Below are 7,726 nucleotides of genomic sequence, written 5' to 3'. Positions count from 1 at the left end.
TATAACACAGGAAATGATGGGGGCTCCTGGATCCTTAAGCTTTGGAAGAGTGGCATGCTGGAAGACAGAACTAGCCTGTTTAGTGAGACGTACTTTCTTTGGGATTTGTAATCTAGATTTACATTTTTGGGTGCACAAATCCTTCAAAAATTTGGCATAAGCAGGGACCTGTTTGATTGCGTCTAGAAGGGGAAGATTAATTTGAACTTGCCTAAATAATTCCAACATCTCATCAAGTTTTCCTCCCTTCTTATCTGCAGGAATAGGCGCTTTCAGGGCATCCGAAAATGGGGCTTTAGGCAAGTAAGATGATTTCGGTGCAGTTGGTTCCTTCTTTATTTTCAGGTCCTCCTTGTTCTTGGGTGATTTGGATTCGGTTAGAGGTTTAGGGTCGGTCTCATTGGTTTTACTAGTGTGTTCAATGACCTTCCCACTTCTCAGAGTCATGATTGATTTGGCATGTTCAGAAAAAGCTTCTGGGGTATTAGAACTCTCTATCACAAATTGCCCTCTTGGGTTGCTCTCGGGTTGGCTAGGTAATTTTCCTCCTTCCCTCCTACTGAATGCAGTTGCTAGTTGACCTATTTGAGTCTCTAGCTTAGCAATGGATTGTGTGTGGGAGTTAAGGGTCTGAGTGTTGACTTCTAATCGTTCTAGTACTTTCAGGATTTTTTTCTCAAAAGCTGAGCTGTGACCAGTAGTAGACGGTTGAGGAACATTTTGAAATTGATGGTATGATCCATGCCTATATGTTGGGTCTTGATATTGAGATCGAGGTGTGGCAGGACCAACCACTGGTTGTGATCTCCAAGAAAAATTTGGGTGGTTTCTCCAGCCGGGGTTATAAGTGTTCGAATATGGATCGTTTCTTGGTCTGCGAGCTTGTTGGACTTGAGCTTACTGAACCTGCTCGTGCACAAACTCAGGAAATTGAGGTGCGGCTGGGCATTCACTAACAAAATGGTTCGGACTTGCACACAATGCACAAACTTCTTGGATTGGGTTAGGTGGAATCAGGGATTGTCCAGTATTTAGAAGATGATCTAATTTTTGGGACAGTTCATCTACCTTTTGATGGATATCTATGGCATTTCCTACTTCATATATTCCACCTCTTTTTGGGTTTAACATGGGTTTATCTCTAATAGAGGCAGACATATGATGTAATGAATTTTCACTTAAAATTTCAAACAGTTGCCATGCCTCATCCTCACTTTTCAGCATAAATGTCCCACCGCATGATGCATCGACCATTTGTCGATGTCTTTCAGAGAGCCCATCATAAAAATATTGGATTAACTGCCACTTGGGTACAGCATGGTGGGGATATTTTCTAATAAGGTCTTTTAATCTCTCCCATGTTTCATGAAATATTTCTCCATCTAATTGGGAAAAACTAGTTATGGCTTTCCTTATTTGATTAGTTTTTCCTATGGGAAAATATTTCTTGAGAAACTCTCCTTGTAGCTGGTCCCAGGTTGATATAGTCATGGAATCCAAAGTATGTAGCCAATATTTGACTTTGTCCTTAAGTGAAAAAGGGAATAATTTCAACCTAAAAGCATCATCAGAGAAGTTGTGAATTTTGACAGTTGAGCATATTTCAAGAAATTCTTCAAGATGTTTATAAGGATCCTCATTACTAAGTCCATAAAATGAAGGTAACATTTGGATTATACTGGACTTAATTTCATATTGAGTGGCCTCCACAGGGGGTACTTGAATACAAGGAGAGTAGGTATATGTGGAAGGAGTAAAGTACTTCTTCAATTGCTTGGGTGGATCATTCTCCTGATTTCGATCTATATTTTTACATCTGTTGGCTCTAAAGGTTCTTTCTATTTCTGGATCAAAAGATTGGATTTCTGATCGTAACGATCTACGGCCAAGCATACACCTTACAATTATACTGTAGAGCAAACACAGAAATTTTTTTTTTTTATAATATATATTTTTATAATAAAGTGAGAAAAGAATGAAGAAAATCTAAAGAGAAGAACCTAAGAATCTTAAATCTATGAAAAGAGAGAAATTAGTTAATGTTTAGATGTTAATTGCAATCAACTTAAACAATCATAGACTTTCTATCCTAAGGTTAACTTAGATCTAAACAGCTCCTAACTTTCAAGACCGCCTTTGAGCACTCCAAGCTCAAGACTGACTAACTGACTCGGCCAGGTAAGCGTAAGATGTGGGAGGTTCCCTGCTCGTTGCTTTCCTTAGATACCAATTGAGTTGGCCAGGTCAGTCAACGGAACCAATTGAAAACCACTTTCTTTAACCACTTGCCTTAGACACCGAGCAATTAACCAATCCGCACTTGGTTCAACTCTAGAGCTTTCTTATCCTATTGAGCTCGAAATTCCTAGGGCTGACGTCTAGTTGATTTTAAATTAAGGTCTAGGTTATGCAAATGCAAGGGAGTAATTTGTGGGCCAAGGAAGGGTGATCAAATCCTCACCTTATCTGGTTAATGGGTTATTGCCCTTAAGATTAATTATGGAGATGTAATGCAAATAAACAAGGTGTCCAATCAAGTTAGAAATTTTTTATATTTGAGGTTATGCTATTTTAGTTAAGTGTTATGAAATGTCAGTGGCTTCTTCTTTTTTTTTTTTTTTAGTTTTGCAAGAAAATAAATTTAAGTAATTAAGTCTAAAAAGCAATAAATCACTAGGCTATAAAAAGTAGCAAATTATTCTAAGCAGAAAAATTCTTAAGTAGTAAATTAGTTATGCAAGGTAATTATGTAATTATACAAATAAGATTATCTAGCTAGAAAGTATTGAAAAGAAATTTTAAAATGAGAAATAAAAACTGAAAAGTATTTTTTTTTTAAATTTTTTTTTTCAATTTTTTAATTCAACCGTACCAAGATCCCCGGCAACGGCGCCAAAATTTGATGCGTAGTCGTTGATAGCATCAAAAATAACTCTACTCACTACGTAGGTAGGATGAGTCGAGATCGTATCCTCAGGGACCTTGGGCTAAGTTGAGATTGCAAGGTAAAAGAAAGAAGCGTTATTTTTTATTTAGAAAATAAATTATCTTAAAATTGAGGTAATTAGAAAATAAAGAGCTTGGGAGTTTTGAATTAATTTGCACTAGCAGAGTTGTATCTCTTTTTTAACTAAATAGATGTGATTAATCTTAAAAAAAATACATGTCTTTCCTCGGCACACTCCGTACCCGTAGATCACGGTACGTCTTCGGAAAGTACTAGGTAAACAACTCTTCTTTCCTCGGTACGCCCCGTATCCGTAGATCACGGTGCGTCTCCGAAAAGTAAAAGTTGTTCCTAATATTAATCTAACAAGAAAGAATAAATAAAAGCATATGAAAGGGAGCAAATAAAGAACTCATGACAATTTAAATAAAAAGTATAATCTTTATTGCATATAAAGAAATACAGGAAAGTTTAGAACAATAAACCATCTCTGTGTCGTTACAAAATTTCTTCTTCACTCCCGAGACTGCCAGCCTAGCTGCTCATGAAGTAGTCCCTTTCTATTCCTCTATGCAAGGCTCTAGAAGAATTTCTGGGCTTCCCCTCCAATGGGAGTATAAAAGTCTTTTTATATGTGTTAGGAGGGAGGAGTTTTACATGATTTTCCGATGTGGGACTAAAAAATACAAATCTTTCAAAATATTTTTAAATATTAATTTTTTTCCTTTAATAAGCATTTGTTTGACGTGCGCCCACACCCGCGCGATGCTGCACCCGTGCCCGCGTCCTCGCCACGTCCGTGCTTCGTCCGCGCCGTGTCCTGCCCGCGTCCACGCGCCCGTCCTGCGTCCTGCACTGCTGCCGCGATCCGTCCCGTGTCCGCAACCACCCCGCATCCGCTCGTTCATGCGCGCGCCCACATTCACACGCGCCCACATTCATGCGCGCCCAGAGAAATTCAACGTGAACCAGCTTTTTCACATACCAAAAAAAAACTTTTGTTTCTTTACAATGACATCTATATCCTTTTGGATTCCTTGCATAGTATCTTCATTTTCTATAATACCGGATACGTCTTTCTTTTATTTTAATTTTATTTTAAGTCTAAATTTCTTCAAACTTGAGTCTTTTTGATCTATGAATCGGACTCTTTGTATCGGCGATCATCTTTCCTGTAAAACATAAAAAAAAGTATCAAATTTTTAATAAATAAAATAAATTAAATATGATTTTCTGCTTTAAATGACTTAAATTAAGTGTTTATCATGCACCGAATGGTGGTGCGATCGTTGAGCCACTTCTGATAAGTGTCTCGGACCGTCCCTCTAGCATTCGGGGCTGGCTCCTCGAGTGCCGGATCTGTTACTATATAAAGGATCTGCTCATGCTCAAAGATGATTTTTAATTTTCGATACTAGCTATCGAAATTAGGTCCCATGAGCTTATCATTATCTAATAATGACCGAAGCGACAGGGTAGTGGCCATAGCTGCAAAAAGAAAAACCAGACCTCTATTAGTATATAAATTATTAATACTAAAGACTTGTACTTTAGTCAAAAATTTCTTCCAGTATTTTTACGAACTGGTAGTCTCAACCTTCAATTCGAGGAATTATTTTAATTCCTTAGTGGGTACTAGAATCCACACAGACCACACATGAGCCCAACTTTGGTTGGTCAACCCATGTGCATCTATGGATAGGTTCATAACCAGTTGTTTCTCTAAACAACTTCTAGTAATTAATTTTGCCCCAGAACCTAATCAGTAGGCTTTGGCCTCCACTTAAAAGATCTAGTTAGGTCCAACCATTAACATGACTTAATTTGGTGAATCGGACCAATAAATGATCAGGCCCGACTTTGGCCGGCCAACCTGACCACCATCAGAAAGACTCAACCAAATTATCATATTATGAATGATAATTTCATTAGTCAATAAGCACCAGGCCTTTGGGCCTCCAATGATTATTAGACTAATGGACTCATTATCACTCACTTAATGGGAGGCTATGACTTAGTTATCACTATAACTAAATCATTTTAGGGACCTAATAATTTTTGAAGATTTTATTAAGTGAAAAAAGAGAAAAAATTAACCAGCCAATTTCAATCCTCTCACTGACTTCATCAAGTCAGATTAAAAAGGATTTAATTAAAGCCGACATTAGGAGCACCTAAATCAGTCACACTGATTTACTTAATGACATGGGTGAGCCCTAATCACCAAGTGATCTAATCAAAACCTAACTCACCAGGTTGGCCAGGTAAGTGAGATCAGTAGTGGGGATATGCCATTAACTCGTCAGAGATCAAATCAATGCGAGTAGCTCCCACTTAAGAACCATTGGTCCAACTGCCGAACTTATCTTAGACACCAACCGGTTCATTAGTTTTAATTTGATCAACTTAGTAAATAGGGTTCCACCGCATAGCCATGAATTAAGTCCATCTTGTTCTAGTTAAAGACATGGACCCATTCAACTACATCTATTGGAGTTGAGTCTAGAGTGTCCTTGACCTAATCTAATTCAACTTTTAATTAGATTTGACCAATTACTCTAATTTAGTCTATTTCTTTAAGCTAACCTTAGGTCTAACCCAATTATGGACCTAATCCATCTAACCCATTGACCCACAAGTTTATGCAATTGTCTTAGGTCTTAATTCATAATTCTAGACCAACTTGACAACACTTAATTTTTTTAATTAAGTATTTGGGCTGATGGGTCAGGGTTTGGTATTTTGAAAATAATTTTTAAATTTGAAAGGTTTTATTTTTTGTTCATCAAATATGTTGACTCATTTCACAAATAGATCAGCACATTTCATAAATAGCAATCCTATTGCTAATTACTTAACAGGAAATAACTCAATCAAAATAAATCATGAATATTCTTTTAGATCTAATCTAACACATTCATGATAAATTTTACAATTAAGTCCTTTCGCTGCTTTATCTGCATAGGATATAATTGCAGCGGCACCCCTACCGCCATAGGAGAACCCCATCGAATGGGAGGAGAGATAGGGATGGCAATGGGTAGGGTTTGGGTCAGGTAGTATACTATCCATCCCCAAATCCGAACTTAATATCCTATACCCAAACCCTACCCGATATCCAATCGAGTAAGAAAAGAGATACCCATCCCCATACCCAACGGATTCGGAGATATCCGTGGGTAACCCATTTCTCCATACCCAATCCATACCCACCCCATACCCAACCCATACCCATCCATTCTATACCAAAAAAAAAATAAAATAATTTTATGCATATTATCAATCAAAAATAGAATTACCAATTATATATATATACGTACATACGCACATACACACTTCTAACACACACACATACATACATGCATACATATATGCATGCATACATATACATACATACATATATATAATTATATATATATAGAGAGAGAGAGAGAGATCATATATATGTGTGTGTATATGTGTGTGTGTGTATATATGTGTGTGTGTATATATATATATATATATATATATATATATATATATATATATATATATATATATATATATATATATATATGTATGTATGTATGTATATGTATATGTATATGTATATATATTCGGATATGTATATATGTATATGTATATGTATATATATATTCGGATATGTATATATATATATATATATATATATATATATATATATATATATTCGGATATGGGTTCGGATATTATCCATATCCATAGGTTTGGGTCGGGTTCGGGTAGAAAATAGCACTACCCATACCCTACCCATACCCATACTATAGTTTTCGGGTTTTATCCAAACCCGAACCCAAACCCAGTCAAACCCTATTTTTTGGGTTTGACCGGGTTCGGGTAGGGTGTATACCCATCGGGTCGGGTTAATTTTGCCATCTCTAAAGAGAGAGCCTTTAAACCCTACTTTTCTCCTATGACCGGACGACCATGGCAACCAACCCAATTAGATTACTTGCTACTTGGATCAAGTATATCTAAATATATCAATTTTAAAATTTAAATTTTAAATTTTAAATTTTGAATTTCAAATTTCAAACAAATTTCAAATTTTTGAATTTTAAATTTTGAATTTTAAATTTTGAATTTTTAATTTGAAATTTCAACCAAATTTCAAATTTCAAATTTTAAATTTTAAATTTTTGAATTTAGAATTTTGAATTTCAAAATTCAAATTTCAAATTTTTGAATTTTGAATTTCGAACAACTTTCAAAATTCAAATTTTAAATTTTGAATTTTAAATTTCAAATTTAAACTTTTAGATTATAACTTAATCTACACATACAAATATATATATCATATCTTAGAACCCGCTCTGATACCATTTGAAGTGAAATTTTAGTGCAGGGGTAAAATGATAATTTTAAAACTTTTTCAAAATTACTATTTTATAGTAAAAATTATTAATTAATCTAATTAATTAACATATATTTATCCTACACTAGGATCTAAATATGATATATAGCATGCATGTATTTAAATTTGAAATTCAAATTTGAACAGTAAATAATTCACTATTGTGTATCCAGAACACATTACCTTTGTGCGGGTAGTCGATCGCCCCAATCTGATCATCATCGGAAGGGTCTGATCATCGTAACATAGCCACACAATGTGTTTGGCCTTTGTGGATCATCCACATGAAGCTTTCAGTCTGATCGGCTCCTCACGAATGCTAGTTCGTGACTGCACCTTTTTGATGGTCGATGCTGATCGAACTCCTTCGATCGATGTCTATCGACTTCTTGGATGCTTCGGATCAT

At 35.6% G+C, this 7,726-nt stretch overlaps 1 non-coding gene across 1 annotated transcript; it reads left to right on the top strand.

Annotated features, from left to right (window-relative positions):
* The first annotated feature begins 1,313 nt into the window (after positions 1-1,313).
* On the top strand, positions 1,314-1,419 carry LOC140854217 (small nucleolar RNA R71). The gene has a single exon (XR_012137350.1). It is a non-coding gene; the product is annotated as a small nucleolar RNA R71 (small nucleolar RNA).
* Positions 1,420-7,726: the final 6,307 nt, after the last annotated feature.

This window comes from Elaeis guineensis, chromosome 15 (assembly GCF_000442705.2).
Source record: "Elaeis guineensis isolate ETL-2024a chromosome 15, EG11, whole genome shotgun sequence".
In the NCBI taxonomy this organism is placed as follows: domain Eukaryota; kingdom Viridiplantae; phylum Streptophyta; class Magnoliopsida; order Arecales; family Arecaceae; genus Elaeis; species Elaeis guineensis.
This window is presented reverse-complemented; position numbering and strand designations above follow the sequence as displayed.